Here is a 6,511-nt window from a genome sequence, read left to right as displayed (position 1 = left end):
ATCATTGGATATCCCAAACATGGATTTAGTTGTTATTTTCATGTAACAACTACCACGGTCATTTTATCTGCAAGGCTACCACTTGTAACTTCTTTTGTCTTTCATGATGGACACACTCTTCCTCTGACTTACCCCTGTATCTACCCCATTCGTAGTCGTTAGTGTGCACCTAAATGAACATTAGATCCCTCGGTGCAGAAAAGTAGGACGCTAAATCCTGGTTCATTTCATTTATAATCATAATCCCCCCTTTTTGTAAAATTTATCAATTAAACAACAATAATTTCATCAATGATTTTAATAACATATCCTTTATTTAAACAATATTCAGAGAACACAACCATAAATTACAAATTATTGACGACTCATTCACTTTGTTTGATTAGAATAGTAACATTTTAAAATATTATGTTTAGACGAACGCCCACCGCATCCGGATTATGTGTGTTAGGGCATTGGTTGCTATTGTGAAAATTCATATATAACTTGATATCTTTTATTGTTGCGAATATACCATAATTGTTTGTGTTTGGAGATAATATCACCGATGTTTGAACTGAAACTCGAAGTGATGGTTTCTCGAATATTAAAACAACAAATGGCGGTAATAAATTAGAAGCCGGCATTTTTCAAAATTTAATTATTTTACTTATGCATTATGTACAAGACAAAATTTATTTTTGTTTCCTATAAACAAAATCAAACGAACCTTGATATAATGCATATTGCAATAAACCTTTTGACAGAAGAAAAGCTATTGGAGTACAGATCTCCCATTTAGAAAATTTGTCCTGTATTGATTTGGTATCGTTCAGCAGTAAATATTCGGTATAATGAACCCTAACTAAATCAAATGGACCCATTAAAAGTTGGTATTTTGGCTCTGGTCAAAAGTATTATTACACTTAAATCTAGGAAACGTCACACTTTAAACTTAATTGGGTTTGGATTTGCTGTATTCAGATACTGAGCGAAATGTACAAACATTTATCATGAACATGACTTGATCGTCTGATGATATTCTTCCATGTCCACTTTGATATCAAGTTGCACAAATCTGGAAAAAAAAAAAACCCTTTTTTTCTTTTATGATTACTCTCAATGGATGACAGGAAAATAAATATGTTGTCACGTCCGCATAATTGTAATATACGCTTCAAAAAAAGGAGGGGATATTCAGAAACAATACAAAACTGCGGAAATGCGCTGCTGTTTTATTAGAGGTAACAGGTGTATATTAATAACAGGCCAATTGCCTACACATGAACATAAACAGTTCATATGGGTGGCTTATTTGACGGACCCATTTCACTCGCAAAGAGATACACTGTCAAAAGTGAAAATGGACGTTTTTGATTTTTGTCTTAATAATGAGTAATTGCTCCACCAATCCTTAGACATTCAGCAATTCGTCGTGGCATGCTCCTAATCAACCGTCCAATCACGATTTGGGGCAATCTGACCCACTCCTCTTGCAGTGCCACGGCCAATTCTTGCAGAATTGTTGGTTAACGTTGACGTCGACGAACACCCCTCCCGAAAAAAATAAACGTAACACACTAAAGCAAAGATACGCTAATCAGTAACGTCCACAGGACTTTACTTAAAGAGATCAAGGGCCATAACTCTGGCAGTAATTATCGGAAACAGTTGAAAATAATCTTCTTCATCTCATGACAGTAAACACTGTGCATCAATTTCAAGTCAAATCGATGATATCTTATGTGTCCGTGCACACAAAGTGTTCATTATCTGAAATCGTAGGCAATCAATAGACTTCTTCGTCGCATGAAATGGAACACTGTGTATAAATTCGGATATTAACTTTATCCTCTAGAGCGTCCACAAGATGTTTTCAATGTGATCAAAAAAAATAACTTGGAGTAATTATCGGAAATCCTTGAACAGGCTTCTTCGTCTCATAACCTTTAAAACTATATTTAATGTATGTATTACCTTAAACCCTACAGACAAACTGCTGGAAGAATCTGAATCGACCATAGTCAATTTTTGTTCTGGTGTAAGAAGTTGCTCTCTGGAGTGTTCCCCGAACCCGAGCTACCGGAAGCCCATGACGAGGACAGACGCAGTTTATCTAGATTAAATAAACAAAATATCCATTAAATTCCAAATATTTTCAATCAATACTTCAACTGTATTAAATGGTTTGTTAATGACAGTCAGTTATATAGAGGGATAACTCGTGTTTTCCTTTTGCGTTCGTCACTTCCAATTGTTGAAACATTGATTACGCATCTATCGTAGCAATGATCTCTATGATAAAATAATATTTGGAATATCACATATGTGATAATGACTGACACCAATATTGTCCTTTAATAGTAAGTGCAGGGGGACTGCACCACACAAAATTTAAACAAAAACAAATACACGGACAGGACATCATACTCAGGAAAACACAAAGGTTGAACATTAAACATGAATAAATAGGCATAACATGAAAGTGTTTATTCATACCCTGAAATAATTTCTTAATGCGAAGTCTGGTGAATTTTCCTCCATTTCTTCAGCAACCTGTGTAGGCTCATCTAAATTACATTTAGGATAAGTTGCGACCGGTCGACATAAATATTGTCTAAAAATAACAAAAAGAGTATTTATAATGGTACAAGACATCTTTGACACGCGTAAAAAAATTAAATTGTCGATTTCATTAGTTTTAATGTGTTTAATAAAGTAGGAATAGGTTTGTTTAACCGTGTCCAGATTCTACACTTTATTTTGGACTAAATCAAATTGGAGTTCTCCCTATAAATTTAAGTCAAGTGGGTCTATTGCCTATATGGTATGGTGTGGGTTTGTTACCGCCCTTGAATCGGAATCATAATACTGAGAGAGAGAGAGAGAGAGAGAGAGAGAGAGAGAGAGAGAGAGAGAGAGTGAGTTTGACGTCCACTCGACACAAACTCGGTCATTTCGGGACTAACATATGGTTCCATTTTTTTTTATTTCAATAATTCGCTTGCGCGTAGGGGTCTTTAGTAGCAGTAGGAGGAAACCGGAGGACCCGGAGAAAACCCACGAGGTTGGACAGGCCACTCAATGACAGACCGCGTGCTAACCATTCGGCCATCCAACCCCCCTCCCCCCATAATACTGAGTTTGAGTCTTTAAATGTTAGGTTTTCCAAATAAGCTACGTCTATAATATACATATACGCGTATACAATTTTATTAAACTATTCAAATGCCACTCTTTCTTGATTCCAATTCATATTTAGGAACACGCGTTGCAAACTCTTTTTTCTTGTAGGCACAATCTATAAACTGATTCCCTACAACGAATCCCTATTCAAGGGAAATAAAAGTCAGCTGGATGATCGAGTTTAGGAGAATATTATATTAGTCATAAGACCAAATTATGACTATAAATTTGAAAGACTAATTCGTTATAGACTAACGAGAGTTAACTCCGATTAAGAGTTAAGGGAAATAACTCTGCCACAAATATCAAACCACGCAAAGATTAATATGACTCTCACATCAGCTAATGCAATTCATTGTCCGTATTCAATTTCATGCTGAATTTTTGCTTGGTTTGCATGACCCTCGTTTTCTCCACAGGCCCCTTATTCCCTGCGAATCTACTGTGGACAGCTTGACATCGTGGATAACGAGGTTGGGAAACACTGCTGTGTGTCTTATGTACTTGGTACTTTAATCTATACATTCTTAATTAATAATAAGTTCCTTACTTATGAATGGGGCTAGAATGAAGCATGTGTGCATCATTTACAGGGCAGACTTCTACGGATTCCCTGGAACATCGACAATTATAGATGACTCTGTTCATGGTGTTGGTGACGTCATTACGTGTCTGCTGATAGTTAAATGCATCAGCGCAAACAGCTCTTGGTGGACAAATAGTTCCAGTTCCTGGTCGCTGAATGATAATAAAAAATATGTATAAATAAAGAAACAATTCCCACATGGAGAAATAGGTGATATGTATAACGAACCTCTGAACAGAATGCGGGAAGGGATGTTATGAATATTAACGGGGCTGGTAGCCTAGTCACCTGTCATCTGAACATGACCGGATTAAGCTTGTGTGGGGCCTGCGTGGAAAATGTCACTGATGCCCTTGCATCAACAGTTAAATGGGTGTCATATTCTCGTCATTAACCGTCACACTTACATAAATGAAATTTATGTCAGTATGGTAGATAGAAAGACTTATTGGGCTCAAACGTATACAACATAATAAATGAAATCATCAATCGTTTATTTTAGAACTAATTTAGGGGCCCTGTCTGCACCCCCCCCCTCGCCCGCCTTAATCTGAACCCGCATCTGAACAGGGAAGGGAATTTCCGCGTTTGAACGTTGAAAGGGATAGAACATCATGATCGATCCTGAGTGAAATAGTTAAAAATACCGGGTTTGGTGGTAGGTCCTGCAATCCCACGCGTTACGTGCTAACCGTGTCGATTTGATGCCAACTATTTGCTAAATCTATTTTGAAGATGAAAATCTGTTGATAAACACTAATAAAACATATGTATCTATCTATAGAGACGATAGAAGTTGGCCGAAATTGCGTTTAATGCATCGTCGACACTTGGCCTAGCACATTTTGGGACTAACATACGGTCATTTTTATTTATTTGAAAACTACCTGCAAAGGAGTTTTCTTTCTAAAGTGTGCCACCGATCTGTACACGGGGCCTCGGTGTTTCGTCCTGTTTTGTTCAGACTAGTACCTAGCTTATCCAATCATTAAATGATCCAATCAAACTAATCTCACACATTTGGACCTAAATAAATCTAAATTCATTATCTGGCAAGGTAGCAAATGTAACTTACGTAGACAATATCAGGCTCTTCTTCAGATGATGCACCTTCTTCACAGTATCCAAGTTTAGCTAGAGAGAGGAGTACGAGACTTGTTGCTATTAGGTACCACATCTCTTGATCTTAGATAAACTGAAATATACAAATATATATGTCCATAAAAGTATATCAAATTAATATAATTAATTTGCAAGTGCATTGCAAATAACATAAACGGAGGAAATCACTGAGAAAAAGTCCAGCCGAGCAAGTTTTAAAAAATCCATTGTGAACTCTGTACTAAGCTTTATCGGAAAGAAAGTTAGGTTGACAGGCAACGAAACATGCGCCCACAGCAACTAAGTCGTCCAAGCAGTCAACTGGAGTTGTCGCATATTTTTTTCTATTGTCGGTAATGAAACATTTATAATACACTAAAATTTGATTAAGAGTAACAACTCATTAAGTAATTATCAGAGAATCATTAGGATTTGTTTGGCTTTTAGTTCTGTCCCATGCTAACGTTTAGTATACGAAACATTTAATGTCATGGATTTAGTTGTTTAAATTTAAAGTCAATCGGACGGGGATGACGACAATATACGACCACATTTCAATGTTGGCGTATAAAAATTCCTCTGTGGTGACATTAGCTCTGAACGTAACTTAAGACATCACTCTGAAATCTGTGGTCAAAAACCTTTGAATTTCGATCGAGTTCTCCTTTACCACCAAATGGGCAATCATTAATAATTTTAAAAAAACACGGCCATAGGCGTACGGGTTCGATGACTGTTAGGGGTTGGGGCAAAACCCGAAATGCCGAAAAAATTTCGGATCACAGACGGCGGCGCCGATCTTCGGCGAGAGGCGAAGTAGCGGAACTTACCGTGGAGGGACAACTCCAAGAAAATTTGGAAAATTTGACGGCCACAAACATATATTTTTCTTCTATTCAAGTCCGTGAATACAGCGACTTCAAAGTGCTCTAATATTTGCCTATTTTAGGTGGCTGACTCGAATTTCAGTCAACTAAACAATTCCTTACAGTCCACGCAGACGGAACCATTTGGAGAAAATTTAACTGTTATTCCAGCCAGCCTGTGAATACAGCAACTCCAATGTGGTCCAATAATATAGCCTACCTTAAGTGGCTGAGCAGAATTTTGAAATTTTACCCCAACACCCCCCCCCCCCCCCGCAAATGCGTTTTTTAGTTTTTAAAGCCAATGAGTTAAGCAACTTCGAAATTGTCCAATTGTTTTGTAAGCGAAATCCAACTCTATGCCGACCTGAATTCCAACCACCCAAACTGGCAGTTGCAGATGCATTCACAAATAATAATCAATGCCCGAAAATGTAGCACAAAGTAGTGTCACTCCAGACAAAATGAAAAGGGCGGGTGTAGGTGACGACAAAAAGCGATACTATTTTCCACTCTGAGTAATTGCAAATTTTGTTACAGCTTATGTATTGTTTTAACAATATAATGGAATATCCCTGACGCCCACTTCAACTATTTGACAAAGAAGCTATCATTAATTGTTCGAATTTTGTTAAATCAACAATCATCCCCAGGTCATACGTAAAACAAAGATAGGTTGCCAGACAACGAAACATACGCCCACAGCAGCCAAATCGTCCGGGCGGTCGACAAGGTTTGACTCATATTTATTCTTTTATGGGTAATTGGAAGCATTTACAAGACAATTTCATAC

The 6,511-nt window shown here is 37.3% G+C and overlaps 1 long non-coding RNA gene across 4 annotated transcripts in view; it reads right to left on the bottom strand.

The window, feature by feature from the left end:
• Nucleotides 1-292: 292 nt before the first annotated feature.
• Nucleotides 293-6,511, bottom strand: part of LOC126826809 (uncharacterized) — a 32,099-nt gene continuing 25,880 nt past the window's right edge. For all 4 annotated transcript variants that reach the window (XR_008789374.1, XR_008789375.1, XR_007682404.2 and 1 more), the window contains 5 exons: nucleotides 4,827-4,946; nucleotides 3,716-3,903; nucleotides 2,479-2,596; nucleotides 1,957-2,095; nucleotides 293-1,057 (listed from right to left, as the gene is read on the bottom strand). This is a non-coding gene — a long non-coding RNA (uncharacterized LOC126826809). The remainder of the gene's footprint in view (nucleotides 1,058-1,956; nucleotides 2,096-2,478; nucleotides 2,597-3,715; nucleotides 3,904-4,826; nucleotides 4,947-6,511) is intronic.

This window comes from Patella vulgata, chromosome 1 (assembly GCF_932274485.2).
Source record: "Patella vulgata chromosome 1, xgPatVulg1.2, whole genome shotgun sequence".
Classification (NCBI taxonomy): Eukaryota; Metazoa; Mollusca; class Gastropoda; family Patellidae; genus Patella; species Patella vulgata.
Note: the sequence above shows the minus strand (reverse complement) of the source record. Positions and strands in the feature narration are given on the sequence as shown.